This window comes from Manduca sexta, chromosome 7 (assembly GCF_014839805.1).
Source record: "Manduca sexta isolate Smith_Timp_Sample1 chromosome 7, JHU_Msex_v1.0, whole genome shotgun sequence".
NCBI lineage: Eukaryota > Metazoa > Arthropoda > Insecta > Lepidoptera > Sphingidae > Manduca > Manduca sexta.
In genome coordinates, this window is record NC_051121.1 from 8,794,274 (window position 1) to 8,817,933 (window position 23,660).

The 23,660-nt window shown below is 33.8% G+C and overlaps 1 protein-coding gene and 1 non-coding gene across 5 annotated transcripts in view; one reads left to right on the forward strand and one right to left on the reverse strand.

Annotated features, from left to right (window-relative positions):
- Positions 1 to 23,660, reverse strand: part of LOC115456341 (torso-like protein) — a 61,297-nt gene that overhangs the window by 36,003 nt on the left and 1,634 nt on the right. The gene's annotated exons all lie outside the window — the stretch shown is intronic.
- Positions 19,269 to 19,358, forward strand: Trnay-gua. The gene is given in 2 exon segments: positions 19,269 to 19,305; positions 19,323 to 19,358. It is a non-coding gene; the product is annotated as a tRNA-Tyr (tRNA).

A 23,660-nucleotide genomic window follows, 5' to 3' on the forward strand; every position in this document is an offset into this window, starting at 1 on the left:
TTCCTTAAGTGATTCGAACAAGAGTCGAAGCGAATTTTGTAATATGTAAATCCCCTACCTATCACGCCAGCATCACTTTTGTATATAACCTTTGAACCAGTTTCAGAAATGTTTTATACTATACACCAGCGACTGCCGTATGGAATTTTATTTGAATAACATATTTATTTCCTCTCTATACTTCTGGAAATATTAAACGTATTCTTTACTGGAGTTACGTGTCTGGTATCTTCAGCGTTTATTAATGTATGCGAAAATCTAAAGATTTAAAAAAATTAACAGTTACCAGCCATATAATCTAGTGGTCGAAAATCGACCGTTGAAAATGTCTTCAAGTTTAAATAAAAAGCAAAATAATTTTGCCTACACATTTATTGCTGCCAGTTTGAATAATTAGTTATTTTCTATTTTTGCTAAAAACAGGATATCATCAATATAGGTTTTATTTTTCTTTTTAAAAAAAGCATAAAAAATTCATAAAATCCGTATGGTACAGTTGGAATTATTTTAATCGGAATTATTAGGGTTGTAATGTGATGTTATCCCAAACTTACATCAGTTTTCATCTATATGCCATTATTAATCAGTTTCTTAACAATCTTATTTCCGTACAAAAATCAATCTTTGATGTACCGTATAGTCAACTGAAGAAAATATGCTACATATCCGATTTCCATGTTGCCTGTCTTTATTTTGATTTTGGTCGAGTTGCCCAGTTCATTTTGGAAATATTCTTGCGAGATAAAGTAGTTTCGACATATTTATCACATTAATTACAATACAAAATCACACGAATGCATTCATTTGAGCAATCATATCCCTTTGGTAAGTATTTCATTATAGCATGAAGCAACGTGCCTAGACGTCGGATCGTGGGTAAATGTATGAGAAGCAAAAATAGCGCTCTACATTTTTTTTATCATGACATTGCTTTACAATAGAAAGTTGACTCGCCTGGGAAAGTATCAGAAGTGTTGGTATTCCTGGTACCGTGTCGATAAAGGTTTCGTTTTTACTATTGCCTGCCTCAATTTGATATTATATTTGTTCTCTATTCTAATTGTTTTAAAGACGTATTTATTGTAATTAAATGTGCCTGCCTCAATTTGAGACTATTTTTGCACGCTATAGTATTTGTTTTAAAGGCTATTTTCTTTTAAACGTTGTTGAAAAGTAGCTGTCAGTTTTGTCTTTATTTAGTTGCCTTAATTAAATTGGAAAAGGCTCACTTATTCGATAGATAGCTTACGAGACGATGAGACTATTCCGTCATTAAGTTTATCGAATGTTTGCAGTTAGTACAAAACAATACAAGAGTTCCGAGGAAAATTGACTGTATCACACCGGCTCTTTATTTTATAGTAGTAATCTTGATATCATAAAATTACGATTATAATTGCAGTACCCTTGCAGCTGTTTTCTGTAAACACTTTATCGAAAAAAAACTATTTTTCGGATTTTATCGCGGTTTTTTATATTACGATTTTCTCCCGACGTTTCGAAGACTGCACCCTTCGTGGTCACGGGGAGCAGTGAGGTGCAAGTCGTCCGAAAAGCCAAAGTCCGAAACGTACAATATCTACCTACATTTTAAAATTTTAAAAAAATTGCTGTTCATGATGCAATCTACGCAGAATGAGCTCACAGTGTCTTGAAATCTGCCAGTCGGTCTTTTGGGTTCCGATTACTTTTACCTGACTAATAAAAAACCGCGGTAAAATCCGAAAAATAGTTCCATTTTCTAACATTCGCGTAAACATATAAAAAATCATTAACACTATTCACAGCGCTTATATTCGAAAACTCATTATATGCAAAAAGATTCCATTAATTGAATAGTAAATTATGTAATGACACGACAGAGGATAGCTGAATCAAGGTTACAGCGTTCGCAAAACGTGTTGAAACCGGCTTTTATTATCTCGGTAAATGACCCAGAAATCACGTACCTAATAATTATGAAATTATGTATTGTGTACAAATATTTCATAATGCGTGGTAACATCTTGGGGTTTTCTTGTGGCATACCTATACAGGGTTCGTTATAAATATATAGGTTTGTTGTGAGTACTATATATTTCTTCAACTGTATATAGTACGCAGACCTAATATATAGTACAGTATTATATGTATATTATAGTACGATTGGCAAAGGGTTACAAATAGGTATAGCGATACCTATTTATAAATAGGTAATACACTCACGGCTTTTATTCCGAAAGGGTAAGCAGAGACGCAATTGGTGCACCCACTTTATGCCGTGTGTATTCTATCCTATGATATGATGAGCGAGCCTATCGTTATATCGAGCACAATTTCCAGATTAATTTACAGATAGTGAGTAGAAGAACCCTCACTATCCGACCCGGAGATCGAACCCGGGACCTTAGACCTTAGGCCACCGAAGCAGTCAGATATAGGTATATTATCTAACACCCTTAAGTATAGTCCACTGAGTTTATGCCGTGCCGCCTGTCCTTCATGTGGGAGCCTATTTTGCGAGAGCACAATAAAGGTTCCCGAATGCAATGCCCTTAGCCCGCGGCCTAAACGGCCTATTGACAAACTCGACGCTGGTCTGAGCACGTACAATTAATTATTAAAACTTTATATATTAAAAACAAAAAAGTAACATGAATATGAAAATAATTTAACCTAGTGTAGCAGGCGAGTAAATTATGACAAATCTCTATGACACTTGATGGGGTTTACAATTCAAGAGATGAGCATCATTCAAGTGCTCTTAGTTTGTACGAGTACTTCACTTAATAGTGTTATCATAGATTTAAAAACACGCGATGTTTAACGTGGCTGTCCACTTGTTACATGGCATTGTCTACGTAATAGCCGCAAGTCTTAAAATTCTTATACTTAACCCATTAAGGCTTATTCTTCATATCTAACTTCTAAATAGTCCATTACTTTGGTAAATTGGATTGTATTATATTTACGCGAATGTTAGACATTAAAATAAGACTATTTGCGGATTTTATCGCGGTTTTCTATATCATAATTTTCTCCCGACGTTTCAAAGACTTTGCAGCCTTCGTGGCGACCAGTTTTATTTTAAAATTGGATTGTGTTCTGCAGAAATGATCTAAATTATTATTGATTTCGAACTATTGAAAATTTTTGTTCTCATGTAACGTAAAATTTTGATAATTAATCTATCAAGGCGTCCTCGGTGACTTAATATTACGGAAAACGTATGGAAAACGACGAAATGTTGAGGTCTCGGGTTTGATCCCGGGTCAGGCAACGAGGATTTTTCCACTCAGTATCAGCCCGGAGTATGGAAATTGTGCCCGATATGGTGATAGGCTCGCCCCCATTCCCATCATAGGACGAAATACACATGGCGGAAAATTGATGCACGAATTGCGTCTCTGCCGATGCCTTCGGGGATAAAAGGCGTGACCGTATGTAATCTTTCCATTTTTGCATATCTTTGAATAAAATGTTTTGGCAAATTGTAAGTACACTTGTCACTTATCTACCACGGGTTCAACAAACAGCATAACATCACGTAGGTAATTGAATCTCCGCGTGCGTATTATTATTCTTAGAAACAAGACGTTGACTATCTTATCAACTGCGACGAAAATCTAGTGTTCTTGATATAGGAAAAGTTATGAATCTACCAGCGAGAATATTTACTCTTATTAATAATATAAATTCATAATTTGTAAGTTTGGATGTTCGAAGTAGTCCCAAAAACAGTGAGTGAATTCTAAAAATAGACCTAGAAAATGTACTTTAAAAAAATCTTAGAAAGTAAACAAATATACAACACGCTATTAACTTCGAAAGGACAGGCAGAAGGGCAACTAGGGTACCCACTTTCCTCCGTGTGCAATTGCGACGGCGCGAGCTTATCGTCATATTGGGCACCAATTCAAGACTCCAGGTTGACTGAGAAAAAATTCAATATCACTTTGCCTAACTCGGGATTCGAACCCAAGATCTCAGAGCGGAAATTGTACCGCCCAAGCAGTAAAACTACGCACACCATGGCTGTTAAAAGGATTATTATATCCTTTATTAATATTCAGATGACCGATACGCTAATTTCTAATACATCAATAACAGGAAACTATAAAATCTATTTATATCCATGTTCATAATAAATATGGAATTGTTGACGCATCTTGATTTATGTTCTAAAATGACTTAGTAAATATGTTTTTTTTATCACAGAATGAAGAAAGAGTTTATGTGGACCCAGTACTTGCCGGACAAATGCCGTGGAAGAAGTTGTAGAGTGATTCGAAGAAGACGGGATCTTCAATGGCCCAATCCGGTGCAGGATTCTGTCCAGCAATTTATAAGTAAAGATAGTTAGTTATCTTTTCATGTAATAAAGAATATTTGTGTAAACGTCAATTTATGTCAGACTGATGAATGTATTAAATAAAGAATTATTAAGAGTAGGAAGAAATGTCTGTGCATATAAAATTTGTGAATGAAGACTTCAAAATGGTTGTTGGTGGTATTTCTACTTAGGGTACGTTAAGAAAGAAGAAGCATGATTGCGTTGTCAACATTTATGGAAAGGTTTTTGATGACACTCTCCGTAGCCACACAAAAATCAATTTAAATGAAATTTTACGGTGCTTTTCTCTTAGATTATCATGTACCCTTCTGTATTGTAGATAAAACTGTCTACAAAATCACTCTATTACAAGGTAAGTTTCATGCTAAATTAAGAAACAAAGATTCAAAATAATAAAAATATAAAGGCCCATCCAATTATTGATGAAATATGGCAACATGATTCGTTTGCGTCAATTGCGAGTTAAATTGATTCTCAACAAAAAATATATTCTTGGATAAAGGTTAGAAATATGGCCGACTGTTTTTATATAGTATAAGGTTTAAGTTTTTTATATTCTAAATAAAACCCATCATTATAGGAATGTTATATTCATTGCAAATGAATATCACATCATTAAAATGTTATTTTCGGAGATAATTGCTGTTTGCTTTCCCCTGCTAATTATTAAGTGTTATTAGTATTTTATGACAAAAACAAGTATCACTAATTTCTAGCATATTATAAAAGCATTTCACGTCGCACATTTAGGGTTAGGATGCATAATATTTCTAAAATTTTGTTAAGCTTAGTTCACACGATCATCCATCAGACGTTAAGATAAGCAATATGTACACACACATTGCAAAAGCGAAGTAACCTGTACTCATATTGTGGTCATTTCGCATACAAACCGGTTGAGTTTGGTAAGATTGCAGACGTTTGAACGTTTTGGGTTAACGCTGAAGGATAACAACCCAAAACAACTTCAAAAAGATGTTACATCCTCCTAAACAAACTCTAAGGAGCTGCATGATTATAACGATTAGTATGTTAGTGCGTCAGTCAGTAAGACCAATGAAAGGTTAAGAATATTTTAGATGTTGCAACAATTATTAGATTTGAACTAGCAACTTGACTGCAAATGCTGTATAGTTTTGTTCTACCAGGGTAATTAGCAGAGGATTAACTTCATTTTTTTAAGTCGCCTTACTAATGATGTTTATGGAATCTCGATGTTAGATGTTGGCGAATAGAGATCGTAAATCCCCTGACTTGTTAGCTTTCTGGGTGAATAAAAACTAGTTAGTTTGGTAAATTAATTCATACTTATAAGGTAATAAGAAGTCAAAACACGAAAGGCATTAGTAAAATGAATAATACATTAGATCTAAATGTGTTTGTAATAAAACAATTAAGTTTGAAATGTCAGCAGAGAGCAACGTGACTAAAGAATGCATCGCAACCGGAACTGATGGACTCTTCAAAAAACGTGATTGTGGATTGTTAACTCTTGTCTCTTGTTATTCAAAAATTTGCACACTCAACAAATCAACTTGGCTTGACGAAAACTGGTAAAAGTTTTTAGACGTTTCACATAAAATTGAAAATCAAATAAATCAGATGTTCCTACGTTACATATTCGTCTTTTGATCTGGTCCTACCTCACTCCAATGACACGTCAGCGATACAATTGCAAAATGCATGCACGTTGCAAAAAGTAAGTATTTGGCTAATTCTTATTTCTGGCTACCTGATTGATGTCAAGCTCTTGCAAAAGATCGAGTTCTAGACAAATCATTACAAATAATTTTTATTGTACCAATTACAATTGGTTGACCATTGATGTTGCTGGTGCTGTTAAGGTTTGCAGCCATGATTGACTCATTAATCAGCCGTTATTCCCCTTCCTGTTTGACAGGTTAATCATAAAAATGCAGGGGAGACTCGAGAAACGTTACATACGGTGGCAGCTTGAATATTTTTCCGGCAGAGTTTCAAGGAATTCTTAATGAACATTCTCTTAGACGAATATCGTTCAGGCATTTGTATTAATATTATAACTTAGATGGTTGACCTTGAAGCAAGGTTGAATGAGTCAAATGTAATGAATTAGATTGGGTTTTACCAATAGTTTTCCATGTAAAATAATATGCATTAACTTTAAGCAGTCAATAATGGTGAGCGTTCTAATTTGTTACCATTTCAAATTCCTTGGATTGATCATAATGTTTTATTTCTGACAAATTTAGTATTTTTTTAAATAAAACTATTTCTACGGATTTTATCGCGATTTTTATATTATAATTTTCTACCGTTTCGAACACTTTACAGCTTTCATAGTTCGCCCCATGACCACAAAATCAAAAATATAACATATAAAAAACCGCCATAAAATCCGTAAAAATAGTTTCATTTCGGTATCTAACATTCGCGTAAACATAATCATTTAGTATTTATACAATTTGCTAACGGTCATCGTTTATTTCTAAGATAAGTTAATATGTTTTGAATTCAATACTATATTACTTTCCCTTTATGATTTATTAACTCTGATTTACCTCATATCAATAGGTATTATAGCGATAATGATCTTTATCATTTCGAAATACGTTAGGGCATTGGCCGTCACACCTACAGCCCGTATCAGGTAAAGTTGATGTAAATAAATAAGTATAGCTTCCTATACAATCTACAGCAGCATAATATAACACTATACTGCCTTGAATGTTGAAACTCGAATGAATTTAGGAAAGGCCATCGTGATCTTTGGAACAAAGTTCATTACATTTATGAATACGCTTTGCTATTGTATAGTGCAATAGTTGCATGTTATTGTTCTAGGTCGATAGCCTAGAGCCCATAGTGTAGTGGAGAGAACAGACTGAGACGTCGAATGGTCGCAGGATAGAACCCCGTTTCCAAGGCAGTTGAGGCAAGACTTGGTAGTGGAGCATATTAGTATTTCAGAGCTGGTTATTAAAGCATGTTGCACATTTTTCAAAACAATTCAAAATATTTATTTTTTAAAAAATTTCATGTTTTAGTCATAAAAATATCTACACCTAATTATTAATTATCAACCTTATTGCATTTAGAATGAAAGTGTTTTAGAACAGTGACTCGAGTGTCAAATACCAGACCAGCGAACTCTTAGATGGTCATTTTAGAGAAACAGTACATTTCTAAACAAGAGTTAAGCGCTTCATTGCATTACAGAATAGCTCACAATCAAGGACAATGCAGAAACCAGTTATTTCCATACGTGACCTGACTGAACCTAGTTTTGATACAATCGTTGCAATTACAAATATCTTGAGCTCTTTACCCTGGCTAAGGTGTGTTTATAATCTCTTATTTACATTGAGTCTCTTTGAGAGTCTGTTGTTTCTATGATTTTATCATTATCTAAAAATAAAAACACATTTTCATCAACAACAGCCCTATATTACGTAGAAGGACAGACACTACTAGCCACGGGCTCTGCTACTGAGAGGCAATAGGCCTTCACCTCCACCACGTTCGACTAGTACAGATTGGCAGACTTCATATACCTTCAAAATTATTATAGAGTACTTCTCAGGTATGCAGGTTTCCTCATGTTTACCTTCATCGTTTAAGCAAGCGATAATTCATAAAGAATACACACATAACTTAAGAAAAGTCACAGGTGCGTGCCCTTCAGCTTTAAACCTGCGGACATTCGTCTCAGCAGTCCGTTCCACTCCCAACTAGGCTATAGCTGCTTGTCATCGTCTACTTTAGGTCAATTGGTTACGACTTTAGGTTCATTTATTGGGGCATTAAGTACTTATACTCCTTAATATATTTATTACACTAATTAAAGTTCCGATTTCTTTCCAAAGATTTATTTAATCTTTTATCATGTGTTACCGTTTTAATGAGCAATATAATATAATTTGTAAATAAATACGCCATTATGTAAAACGATTTTATAATATGCCATTAAAGATAAAACTACGATTAACATATTTAGATCTTTTAAAGGAGAATCATGCTGGGCATCCCTCATACATTATAAATTCCATGCGTTTGTATTAGTGATGATTGTATAGTATATTGATTCAATGATTTATAGGAATTAACCAGCATTTATGAGTAGTATACAAAAAGGTAGAAGAGCGCTTGTCTTCATAAAACATAATTTAGTACCGCGTCTGTCTGAACGCCATGAACTCAAAAACTACCGAATGTATTTTGATGAAATTTGGTATGGAGATAGTTTAAATTCGCGAGAAGGATATAGGGTACTTTACTCTAAGAAAACTCTTTCATACCGGCAAAGTTGCGATCGAGATCGGGTAGTATGTTGACGTAAAAGGCTGCTCGTGTCTCCGACTGCTTAAAGGACCTTTTCCAGAATAAAAAAAGCTATGAATGTTTATGTTATATCTTGGATAAAGTAGTTTATTATTATGTTTATCTGAACTTGGAACTTATCTCTTGAACCCTTCTGTTCATCAAATATTATCAAAATCCGATCAGCAGACTGCGTTCCTTTCTAACAAACATTATAGCATCTTCACAAACTATTTAATTTTTTAAGATATCTGGAGCAATCACGAGGTTTATTAGATCACTTAAAGTCATTTACTATATAACGTACCATGGCATAATAAATATCGTAGTAAGACGTCCGAACCAAGGACGGCGCCTTTCACTGTCAGATTCACTGGCGGATATGTAGAGCGAAATGTGACGAAGGTCAATATATTAGGGTACTTTCCTATTTTAGATATAGTTTATTATTTTATATGTAAGAGAAAATAATATGAAAAAGAAATTCTATGGTGAAATCAGCATTAAAATTGGTTGAAAAATAAAGCAGTTATTCAATTTTGAAATATTGTTGTGAGCAAAAGTGAGGGCGTGGTGGGATTATCGCGCTGTCCTTTTCTCACTCACGCAGCGTTATGGCCGGTGACACTGGGTGACGTCACATTTCACTATTACTGTAATTTGACAGATTCCCTTTCTACCAAATTATTTATAACTTATTTATTTTTTCGATATATTTTAGATGAAATATATTTTTGATAAATTTGAAAAAAGTCAACTACCTTATTGTCATTATTAATTACTTTCTATTACTCAAGGTCAGTTATGTCACCAATGCCATGACCGGTAAAATTATTGTTAGATAGTCTTATAAGGCGAAACGCAGACGCTGTTTTTGTCGTCGAATAGTACACCACTAAGAGCCTCAACATGAACAAAAAAAATAAACAAAGCATACAAATAATGTTTTGCACTCTTCAATTAACTCTATTGTATTCGGTGATTTGTAGATTTTATTAAAACATTTGTTTGAACATTATTTAAGTACATTGTTTTTTTTACTTAATATGGTATAGTAAAATAAAATAAAATAAAAATGCTTTATTCATCACGTAGGCGAACATGGTTGCACTTATGATAAGTCAAGGTACATGACAATATTTAATTATTACTTAATTAAATTAGCTTATATAAAAAAATACAATTTATATTGAAAATAAAATAAATGAAAAATATACTTAGTAAACAAAGAAGCCAGCTCGGGCTGGCAGGGAAGAAGAAATAAAATGATGTATATATGTATTTTTGAAAAAGCAATAAGGGAGAAACGCGTCGCGATCCTCACCGGTGAGGACAATAAAAGCCCTAACCTAGCTAACCTACCAGCCTTTCCCTAACTAACTATTATATAGTAGTGTATTAATCAAGTAAACTTGTGGTTTATCAAGTATATATACCTTTTATTCTTGTTTTACTTAATTTGCAATATTACACAACATTTTTATGTCTTGCAAGAAATTATGTAGTGTTTAAATTTACGGCAATATCACCTTGCATAGTTTGTTGAATGTTATGAAACAAACTGTTAAACACAGGATACTTTTCTCTTATTTATTTTTAGTGTCTATTGCTGATATATTTTAAATACAATATAATACCGATTTATTTGTAATTTACATTGAATACACCTTAATGTTATAATAAAGCGGCCTTAATGGCCCACATAAGTGTGGCGCGGTTCCAACAGGCCGACATAATTGTGTCGACTGCCGAGGGGTAATCATCTCTCGTCAAACGATATTCTATTCCTCACTCCACTTATAGGTGTAGTGGGATCAAATTCCCGTGGCTGGATAAAAAAAAACATGAGAACACTATCTATACCTCTATAATTAGTTCTTCCAAAAAGGGTCCATCTTTAAACCTAATATCTTGTATTTAATCTTTAAAGAGCAGTAACATATCCATAGGTAACAAAACATTGTATTTAATAATTTACATTCAAATGCAGAAACGACACAAATCCGCTTTAAACTTTATATTATAAATAATAATCATTGATATTCCAGCAATGGCGGTCGGCTTGGGTCTCATCGTGTCCATCAGAGGGACACATTGTGCCTACAAAATGCCTGTTTAACCTCATAACAAGGTTTTTAACATTCACAATACCAGGAAAGTGAGAAACAGCCTTAAAACTCTTATTTAGATATTCGGTTTTTGGATTTTTCAAGGCACTTTAAGAATATTATGTCTGATAAAAAGAAATTGTTTTCTAGAGAATAGACTTTGTCTTTAACTGGTGGTAGGTATATGTGAGAGTCCGTTTGGTACCACCGCAATGTACTAACTACTGTTCATGGGCAGTCGTATCGCTTACCATCGAAATGGTCAGCTCGTCTCGTCACTCAAAGCAAAAAAAGCTGAATCTTCCTAGATATGATGCGCAGAAAGCGAAGACGAGTGTAGACTTTTGGGCCTTTATTCTCTATGATAGTGTAAATTCGTAACAAGGTCACGGTACGTTATCTTCTTGAAATTTGTGTGGAAAGGTATGTATGCGAATTTCTATTGTCTTAAACACGACGCGGTGCGTTACGTGTTTGTTACGAACTGTCGAAACAACGTGTGACATAGAAAGGCCCCTGCAGTTAAAAGGTAAGTCAATAATTAAGGACTTTGGACCAGAAGTTGGTGATGATTTTGAAATAACAGATAATGACTTAGCGGGGCTGGTGCATGGTGTTTAAAATAAATTCACAAAATTAGATGATCTAATAAAAAAATCAAATCGCCTTTAAACCTTTGTGTTCTTATCAATGATCGTATTTTATACCTTAAAATAAACTTCAAAGGGTATACTTTATTTTAGATAAAAAAAAGGGTTTGAGTTTTGAATTTGTACAACTACTTTTGTTGCTGATTGTACTTTACTAGTCTCTAATGTTTGACAATGAGCATACAAACGGCACAGTTATAGGTCATTTCTAACTAGTTAAGGACATCCTACAATTTATATTGTTAGACTTTGCGAACACAGAATGTCATAGAGTAGTGACTTGATATTTTTTGTTTCTACAATGTCATAAACTAGCTTTTGTTCGTGGCTTCGCCCGCGTGAACGAGCTTTCCGGGATTTAACTCCCGCTAAATATTTTCCCGGGATAGAAAGCCTATAACTTTCCCGGGGTCTTAAACTATCTACATACCAAATTTCATAAACATCTGTTCAGTAAATTTTGAAAAAACATACAGACATAAAAAGGGATTTTGTTTTATAATATGTATAGATGATAATAATAATAATTGTTAAATTACTTTCCTAAGGATAATGATTTACAAGTAATATCGTTAGTGCTTCGCAAATATTTGTTGGTAACGCAAATATTTGCACTAAGGTTTGTTCAAACGTTTTATCGTTTAGGTACTGAGGTCACGGAAATTCCTGCAATAATTTTACGATGTGTATTTTATTATTAAAAGGGAAATCCCTTAGTTCTCAAGCATTTCGCTTATCTTTATTAGTTTAAAACAAATAGCTGCATCCAATAAAATACAAGCAAATAAATTAAATAAACATTTATTTCAGCAAAACAAGATAAATGTCATCATAAATAAACATATTTAATAAATATTTTACATTTGAAGACCTTTGCACGTGTATTTACCAAAATAATTACGTATGGCAAAATATATGTTTTATTCCATTGATTCACGTGTCATTAGTAAATATGAAATAAAGATCGTGTTAAAATGATGCAAGACAGCTGACCTCTATCATTAAGTGCTTAATGGCGATGACTGTGTAGATCTTTGGCTGGTTATTAGGACTATGTTTTGCACGCGGTTTCGTCTGCGTACAAGCTGCCGTGAAAAAAATCCGCCATAGTGGCTCACGTGTGTCGCGTTCGGAGCCTGTAATTCTGTCTCAAACAGGCCGGCATAATAGGGAACCGGACTAATTTTTGTTCTTTATTATTATGAAATATTTACGTTATATAAATTATAACACAGAAAGAATTATTTAAATCCGGTAAAAAATCAACAAGTTATAAGTCTTTCAATTTCGGTAATAGGGGTAAGTAACAAGAAACAAAAAAGAGGCGTGTAGAACAGAAAAGAAACAGAAAAGATGAAAGTACCCACGTGTGACGTCATCGGGCATTACGATGCATGCGAAAGAAAGAGATGAAGCGATATCCCCACTTCGCGCCCACTTTGGCACATAGTAATATTTGAAATATGAATGATTGGCTCATTTTTTAACCATTACATATATAATAATGTACAAAATCAATCACAGGACAGTCTCCTATTATGTCGTTTGGCGACAGGGCCTCGTCAGTCGACGTTCTATTTGAACCTACATCGCTTACCATCAGGTGTAGTGAGGTAACTTTGCCGTCCGTATAAAAAAATATAAAATAAAAAAGCATCCCACTTATAAATGTATATTCTGGACTAATGTCAGTCGAATACTTGGTCAATGACATATGTCATTCAAATGTATTCACTTCTATTAAACATATAAATAACTTCACTTAATTTTGTATTTATAAAATAGTAAGAAGTAACATTAGTAAAATAGCTACAATTATCTATCAGGACAACGACTTAACTCCATTATATTTGAGTAACATTTAATAATCGAAATTTAATGAAAGAAGGATTTGTGCAATTTACCAACGGACTTACATTATTACCGTAATTATTTTACGAATTACTAATAAATACTAGATTTATTTGTTCAATATTATAATTGGTTTTAAACACCCATCAACCCTTTATCCCAGGAGTAGGTGCAACCAGAGCAAAAACTTTTCGCAGTGTCTTGCGTCCCATAGTAGGAGGCAAGCCTAAATTCCAGACTACAGGGCGATATTGAGAAAATAAACTCAATACCATTTTGCTCGAAAGGATTTGTGCAATTTACCAACGGACTTACATTATTACCGTAATTATTTTACGAATTACTAATAAATACTAGATTTATTTGTTCAATATTATAATTGGTTTTAAACACCCATCAACCCTTTATCCCAGGAGTAGGTGCAACCAGAGCAAAAACTTTTCGCAGTGTCTTGCGTCCCATAGTAGGAGGCAAGCCTAAATTCCAGACTACAGGGCGATATTGAGAAAATAAACTCAATACCATTTTGCTCGACTCGGGATCGAACACGGGACCTCAACTGTGTCGTACCACGCAAGCGATACAAATATTCCACCAAGGCATATATAATAATTTGATTTTAATTTATGTGACTACATAAATCCAAATCAAAATTATATCCAGTAGTGGGATAGTATATAATACTGGCCTGATATAAGTATAGGCATATCATTAACTACTATTATTATAGCCTTTGAAAGATGCAAAGGAATTCATGACCCTATTTAATAGAATTAAACTACAATACATAATACAGAAACAATAGTCTCCATTGCCTTAATTTACAACAGTCAATTAATAAACAGTATGTCTGAGATTTTACATCTGTCATGCGACGTCCACGATTGACCTAATGTGATCTCTTGCTCTTAAATTGGTCCTTCCCGTGCGTCTGCGTAAGTGCGAAATATTGGTTGTTGATCTTTTAACCTACATTGCTGGTCGAGTCGCCCACGGCGCGGTCTATAGCATTTTTATGAGAGTTTATTCGTAATGGATTGAGGTTGTACGGGGTTTGAATTAGGAATAAATGAAGCGTTGAGACTGTATTGTATTTGAGGAATGGAAAGAATGTCATTACTTTATTTAAAGTTGATAAGGTTGCTTTTTGTTTGTACATAAAAATCTCTGGAACTACTGCTCTTTTTAAAAGATCTCTAGCTATTTTTGAGTTTATTTTTTACAGACCTTTACCTGGTTAAAGTCGAGACCAGAAGGTTATAAAAACAAAGCTTGTGTTGTACCGTTTTCCACACTTAGCAGTCCGATGAGACCGCAAACATGTTCGAATAATAATTCTGGACATACCTTGACAAGTTCTTTGTGCATGTCCTCACGTGATTTGGTGATCGTTTAAGTCGACGTTATAGTATTTTATTGGTATTTTTTGTTCAACTATTCAAGATGTCAAACAGGTTTTGTTCTAGGACAAAATTTTGGTGAAAATGTCAAGTAATTATACTAAATTATAATATAGAAGTTGGTTAGCAACATTAAGTTTCTTTGTTAGATAAAATTTGCAGAATTTTGATGATTTTAAAATGGCTCAAATTTATTGATTTTGAATGCTATTATGAAGGCGGAAAGAAATGATATAGATAATATTATCGTTAGAAATATATGATGTTCACACACAGATACACACACTGATAAATTAACCCTTAGATCTTTACAAGTAATTTTATACATACCTATCCCCGAAGGCGTAGACAGACGCAGTTTTGTACAAATTTTCGCCAACACATACTTTGTCCCATGCTGCGGTAGGAAGGGAGCCCATAATCACGTCTTGCATATATTTAAAAATTCGAGCAAGCCAAGTGGTCTTTCGATACGAAAGACACATGGTCTTTCGGCCTGGGAATCGAACCATGAACCTCATCCAGACATGACCTGCAATGGGGTAACTCTATTGGTCCTAGAGGCTTCTGTTTTACAAGCTTTTATTGTTATACTATTAACTTGCAATGTTTGTATTTTCGGAGAAAATTTTGCAACTGAATTTTAAAGTAGTTATTAACTATTCAGTACGAAGTCTTAAAAATATAAAGAGACGCAACGATAAGTGACAATCCAATCACGATTGGTTGCATTATGAGTGTTTTTGTTTGTTACAAGTCGTGATGCTCGCTCTGGCGGCACATCGTGGGACACGAATATTCGGCTTGATGTTTCCTTTCGAAACGAATCGAATTCAAACAGTCTAGATAGTAGACTGCTTGAGACAAATGTAGTAAAACTATTTTTTATGTTATTTATCATACTTATATTACAAATGTGAACGTTTGCGAAAGTACTTGTATGTTTGTTAGAAGTAAACGCAGTAACTATCAATGGCGAAGTGTGACGTTTTCCGAAAGAGAACTTGACACAACATATATACTACTGATATGCATTAATACGGTTTGCAAATCGTTCCAATGATAATAAGATTTTACTAAAGTTACGAAGCCGACAGTAATCGGGTTTTATGGCTCCTTCGCCACTGGTAACTACTGAATGGTTTGGGATGAAATTTGGCACACGGTTGGACCATGTCCTGGATTAATATATAGGCAAGTTTTCAGTAATTTAATTAATTATAGGAAATATTTTAATTTTTAAGTTATATTTTTTTAATAGATGGTGCTGTCTTCTCTCTTGTCACGTTTTAAATCGGTATTAAGATTTAAGGACTTGTAGCGTGAAAGAATTTTCACATGGAAGAAGCCGCGAGCAACGCCTAGTGTTATATAAATGCGATTATAATTAGTGAAGATTATTTTTTTTGTAATGGAAAAGTCTAATGTATTTATTTTTATATTCGGGCACAGCAAGTAACTCTCACTGCACCTGATGGCAAGTGGAAAAGGATCTAATAGAATGTCGAGTAACCAAAGACGATTACTTCTCGGTAGCCGACACAATTATGTCGGCCTGTCGGAACCAGATATGCACAGGTTGATCCCGGAACGCGACAAACTTACGTGGGCCACTACGGCGGGTTGTTAACATTTTGTGTACGGTAGTCGTTATCCGGGTGAATATAAAATATATCCTACCACCGGCAAACGCAAAAACCCTTGCCTGCTCCGAATGATATCAGGACAGAGAAAAAATTTAAAGATTCGTTTTTTTTTTTCAAAAAAGTACACTAAACTATATACATTGAACAATGTTAAAAATAAGTTTCAACGAACAAAGAACATGAAAAAGGCGTTAAGACAAACATTGGCGAGGTTGAAAAAACAAAAAAATTACTGTCAATAAACATAACATCACTTAGAACACGATTTTTTGCCCTAACTTCTTTGTTAAGAGTTTAATCTAGCAAATGACTCCATTCATTTTTAAAAACTAACAATTATTTTATTTACTTATTCGGTGTAGCTATGCTCCGCCCGTTTGAGGCTATTGTCGGAATAATAAGTATATTATTTTATTTATTCATTTACAAGAATCATTGTAACAATTACATGGTTTCATCTTTTTTTCGGCATGCAAATTAATTGGTAGATACAGATAATAATAATAATTAAAGTCGTACATTAATCTTAAATAACTTTACAAAATGTGGTCATCTCATGTGATCTATCTGTTTGCCAAATTCCATCCGAATCCGTTCAGCAGTTTCTATGTACATTTCTAACAAACATTCAAACATTTTCATATTTTATATTCGTAAGAAGTGAGATTGAATCCAGTGTAACTACTGGACATACGAGGACAACATCTAGTGTCTCAGGATGGAGAGTACAGTGGAATACCAAACAATACTTTGTAATTCAAGGTGTTGTTGTTTCTACTGTTTATGGGCGGTCGTATCGCTTACCATTAGGCAAACTGCAAACTCGTCTCGTCATATTGCTGACTAAGTAATAATAAATGGCATTGATGTCACATTAAAGCCGCATAGGTATAAGAGTATATCTCACAGGGACATTATTATTTACTTGTCGATTCGCCAGTCGCATGCATTCTAGTAATGTCATGAATTATATAAACACACCAAAAGGTCCATTAAAGTCTCATCTCATTATCTGTGTTTTGATAAATGGTAAATTAAATCGAATCTGAATTACAATCGATTTTGGATTCAAATTCCAGGAACATAAGGTATAAATGGCATTTTATGTTTACATTTAATTATTATCAACTAGAATTGTATTGTATTGCGTATTACAAATGGTAAGTTAAAACGTTTTATCAAAGTGTAACATATTGTATTATAAGTAAGTTTACGTTACATTTTTTGAGGGTAAGCAGAATTTTAATAATAATATCCGAACCGCTGCGCTTCTTTTTGTTTTATCGTATCGCAAGGCGAACACATCATATTTCTATCTTTAAAAGGCTATCGTATCTATGAAACTAATATACCGAAAATCTATATAAATGTTTGGAATCGCCACATTCTTCTCAGTCGTTTGATCTAGGTTTTGTAGTTCTAGGATAATTTTAATATCATTAGACTATATTTTTATAAATAGTTTAATTGTTATGATTTTTTTTATAAAAATAAAAACTTAAATACCTTTACTCAAAATTTAATGACAGTCGCTTTATGTGATAATCTATCAAGCGTCCAAAATAGTGCCAATTCCAATATCGCGCGCTTCGTTTTTTGATTTATTGGGAACGGATTCCACGACCTCATCGGCTTTAATACCTACTGCGCTAACGAGGGTCAAGCCATGGACACTTTATTTTTGCATTGGTAATGGAATAGTTATACTTTTATTTTCAATTGGTTTCGCCTTGGTCGAGATTTGCAAACAGTTGGGGTACGGGTCTTTCTTTGAGTAGGGATTTGTTTCAAGCTGTGTTGACAGATGGTCTCTACTCGACGAGCATCTTTGCTTTTTGTTTCCACTTATAAACAGGTGTTATGCTGGTATTGTAGAAACATTGGTTAACTGAGACACTGAGGTAAGATTGTCTTCGAAAACTACTTCGGTAGAGGCTACCCGGCCAATTTATGTTGGAGACAAATTGCTAGCCCACAAGGTAAGTATATTTGATGTGCAAATTAAATTATATGATTCCAATTCTTTATCAGAGAAAATTTTCAATAATTCCGAAAGATAAATAAAGGGAACTATGAATTATTTTCTATTCAAATTGTTACTAACTTGACAATTTTTAACATCATTTTTGCAACATAAATTAATACTAAATGTCTACAGTAGTTCCACTGATATATTAAAAACGGTCATATGTTATTACCAATAAAACATAAAATTTGAATAAGTGTTTGTTGTTTAGAGCTCTCAAGAACAATTTTATTAACAGAGGAATGAGATGTATTACTGAGTTTAATTCTTCGAGATATCTGAGATAATGATGTCCCATAATACGAAATAATTATTCTAACTACAATGTTCTCCGCAAAACAACGCTTACGGCTGCACGTCTGCAAAAATAATCCGAATAACATTTCCTTGTTTAGGTTAACCTGTTTCGTTATATTGCTTAAATATTGACATTTGAATCGTAATCATCTAAAAGTTGTTTTAAAGGCGTGCATATTTTAATAACCAGTTAGTTTGTTAGAAGCTCATCTTAAATATACGATAGCCTTTACTTGCATCTTCGTGAGGTATTTAGTTTGTGACAAATACCACATTGTCTATTTCTACCACCAAGCTGTACTGTGTTCCAGTTTGGAGATTGTAGCCAGTGTAAAACTGGGCATTGTGAGGCTCAAGCTTACTCTTTGCCAAATTTTATCAAAATTGATTCAGTGGTTTAGCCGTGAAAATATAAGTGTTACTTTTGCATTTAACATATTATTGTGAATAAACACGTAATATTCAGTGAATATATGATGTCAATAAAGTATTATAAAAAATTTCAACCGGTTTATAAACAAGATAAATTAAAATGCCAGTAGTTAAAAGTATAAGTGAAGATGAAACGTGACGCAGTATATGTTTTATAGTTTATGATTTGTAGTTTTATCGCGTATATTCTTTAAAGACAGCGTATAATTTTATAATCTTATCATTACCTTCGATAGCTCAGTTGGTAGAGCGGTGGACTGTAGAGGTTATTAAAATGGGCATCCATAGGTCGCTGGTTCAAATCCGGCTCGAAGGAATATTTTGTTCAACTTTATAAATTCTGGTTTTATACAATAAAAATCATCTGTCTATTCTATACTACAGCATTAATAAGAGTATTTTTTTAAAAACTTTATAAATGCTGATTTTATACAATAAAAACATCTATCTGTCTTACATTACAGCATTAATAAGAGTGTTTACAATGACATCAACAATGCGGAGGACGGACGGGCTGCACTTTAAAATAAAATTGTATGCGCGTACGACAATTTGTTACCGACATCTGCGTTCTTTTGCTAGACGCAGTTTGACGCTGGTTTTCGTACGAAACATATTTTGTAAACCTTTTCCGAATTTTTCGTTGCCAGGGAACATGGAAAAATACATAAGCACATTTGTTAGTTACTATTAATTATAATATTAAATATTTCATTATTAACATTAATTTTGACTTCGCAATTACTTCGCTTAGTTCCAAAACTCTTATATAGAAATACATTCCGTTTTATAAACAAAACTGGTTCTTAGGTTCGTTGTAAACATTTTAAAGATGCAATCTCCAAAACATGTTTTACGTCATAAGTACCACGTCTTTTTTACTGGCCCACAAATGGCCAAGATGACGACAAAGATTTAAAAATTCGGATCACCAACATGCACTGTGATTTGAGATAATAATATTAAGTAGGTATATAGAAACAAACTGCCTCGGTGGCGTAGTTGTGCTGCATGTGCGGTACGACAGCGCTCTGATGTCCTGGGTTCGAATCCATTCATTATTATATTTGGATTTTTCTGCTTAGTATCAGCTCGGAGTCTTGAATTAGTGTCCAATATGGCGATAGCCTCAGCCCCTATCACATCATGGGACGAAACACTTGGCGAAAAGTGGGTGCCCTGGTTGCGCCTCTGCATACCCCTTCGGAGATAAATGTGTGATGTGTGTGTGTGTGAGTCATTAAAATTACTGGGATTATTATCGAGTGCATTGTAGTGAGATGGCTCTGGAATACAAAGTTCTGGTTGGTTCTGTTTATGGGCAGGTGGCATTAACCTTGAGCTGACGGCGCGTCTTATCATTCAATTGTTCGAGAAACAACGCTTTTTATTCGTATTTCAATTTCTCGTGATTGCATCTGATGGCTGTGGGGGTTTTAGATTTGATTCTCAGTTCAGGCAACTTTAATTTTTACAAGATTTTCCAGTTGGGTTTCTTCGGACGGGTTGGTTGTCAAAGACAGATCTGTTTTGGATATTGGTCTACATTTTTTTACTCCAACTACTACTTTGCAAGATAGCAAATATGAAGAAATGGTCATTTCGTAGTTGGTGAAAACATTAGACTACCTAACGTCATTAAAGTTTAGGTACAACTGACAAATTGCATTTGAATCACGTTAATAAATACAAATACAAATAAGTACTCTTTATTATAACCATTGTTGAAAAGAAATACAAACAAGATTAATACATTTTCCTAAATCTATGGAATAAACGATAGCGCTATCGAAGTTCCTTCTCATAAATATATTTTTGTATATTATTATTTTAACAAACAATAAGATACAGAGGTAAAAAATTGCAACACAGTCCACTGAGCAAGTAGTTTTGTAACCATCGAACGAATCGACAAGGCCTCATCGGCCATGATCTGTGCAATGTTTTAGAAGTTAGATTTATCTTAGTATTAATCAGTCTATTTAACATCTTTGCAAAGAGAATCTGACCATGGCAAATAACATATTATGATAAAATCAGCCCAGTATTAAATACTGTCCCACTGGGCCTACTGTAGTACTGAGAGGGATTAGACCTTAGTTCACCACGCTGGTCTCCTGCGGATTGGTAGATTTTACACACTCTTTAAATTCAATAAAGAGAACTCTCTGGTATGCAGGTTTTCTCACGATGATTTCCTTCACCGTGAAACAAAGCGATAATGCATTATTTTTCAAAAATACATCACAGTGTCTTTTTCTTTATATAAAAATAAAAATCTTTATGCATTCACTAAACTAATGTACCCTGTTTTTTTACATCAATTAATTATATATTCGCATAAATGCTTATTTTTTTACCTCTTACCATTACAAAAAACTGTGCGATAAATTCGTCCTACGTCAATAGAAGACAAAATCGACATCTTTAGTTACGAAATCTGAGCTTGAGTAAATATAACGACCAAGTATCTAAATTTAATTAATTAATTTATTTAGTACATAACGGAACTACAGAACTACACATCATAACATTCAATGCAATAAAACAATAAGATACAGCATTTCATAGTGTAAAATTTAAAATATATACCTATATTATGTAGTCAAACAATTTTTGTTTATCAACAATACTTTGTAACTCAATATTTTGTAAAATATCTATCCCGTCATCTCACAACCCGTTGAACATTCTAGAACCGCTATCAAACGTCCATTAATCTTCATGCCAGCGAAGTGGATTATAGTCAGGATTTCCCATAATAGGAGCGGAGGTCTGCGCTGCAATAGGACGCATTAAGCCAGTCGGTTATGAGGATGTTAGATACAGCTTTTTTATTTATTACTGTATTTGCTCGCGGCACTGCTCGCGTGATTTTTCAATATAATAGTCCCGCTATATATTTTTCTAGGATAAAAAATGGCCCATGTGCTTCTCCAGAATATAATCTATCTTTGTGCCAATTTTAATCCAGATCAGTTGAGCTGTTATGACGTGATTAAGTGTCGAACATACATCCTAACTTTCTCATTTATAATATTAGTATGATATTGCGTCTGCCGGAGACTATTTTTCTGTAAAACGTAAAATTAAATGCAAACATAGGAAATGATTTGCATCATGAATAAAATTATATCGATTTTTAAAGAGTTGGTCATTTTTTTAAATAAAACGGACATTAAAATATCAATTTTGAAAGTCTCACTACACGTACCTTTATTAATGACCTCGCATTGTGATAATGCCCTACATCACTCCTTTATTAGTAGTGACAAGTAAAATATTTCACTCCATTCAATTCACCGGTTTTGGACACGTCAGCACGTCAACACGTCGGCTGCGGAAGTAATATTAATCGCGGCGGATAAGAATGCCTTCTGACATATTGCTTATCCCCAGGGAATGTTTAATTATCCCGTGATATAATGTGGCATAAGCTCACGTTTCTTTCCTCGAAGTTGAATGCAGGATTTTTTTTAAAAACGTGCACGGCAGTTTGTTCCTTACGCACCTGATGGTAAATGGAGTAGGGTCCAATAGACTGTCGACTGACGAGAGATGATTACCCCTCGGCAGTTGACACAATTATGCCGGCCTGATGGAACCGGATTTACACGAGCTGATACCGGAACGGGACACACTTACGTGGGCCACCGGCGAGTTTTAGCACCTTGTGTACGGCTGTCGCTATCCAGGCGGATATAAAATATATCCTACCAACAGCGAATCGAGCGAAGGATTCAGGATAGTGACATTCAAGGGGTTAATTACAGCTTCATGTTAGTAGCGCAGAGAAATAAATGAAAAATGACAAAATAATCTTCCAAATAAAGCCGATTTCATGGATATTAAAAACATTTTGCTGTGATATACAATCATTTTATAGTGCACCTTCTAAAACATTTCTCACATATTACGTAAAAAAGCATTAATAATTTTATAAGAACTTACGAAACTCTAAACAAATGAGTCATTTTATTTATTTGACAATGTCTTAATTTCAACTAAGACAATAGGCAACTTAGAATACAGCGAAATATACACAAATTAAATGGTTCTTCAAAGCCGTTTATGATGTATCTAGATAAATGGCTTGTTAATATAGTTATTATTATTTTTAATTCTAAATAAATAAAGATATGTAGGTAGTATGAATGGACAGTTCTGAGTTGTAGGGACATATTGTATCCAAATCCTTACACGTAATCTCGTCGGAGGAGTCTGTCCACTACATCTTTTCATATTATGACCATGCTAGGAACGAGTTAGGCAAAAAATATTCTTTGAATTGAAAAGTATGGGGCTATATTAGACTGTAATGGAATGGTGTAGTGGGCAGGACTCCTTTAGGAAGAAATTAGATAAATAGACTTAAAGATAACAAATGATATTTAAATTCTTTTTAATGAGCAATATCTTTTTATTTCAGAAGAAGGCAGGCCGTAATTGACGACTGCAAGATTGACGACGGCATGTTGTGAAAAGTAATAAATTCTCATTTATGTGATGTTAACAAATCATTATTTTTCATTTATACTTCACAGTAATAAGCGGTAATTTATTTACAATTAAAGTAAGGACTTTGTTTATTTTTAAATGCATTTGCATTATTATTTAC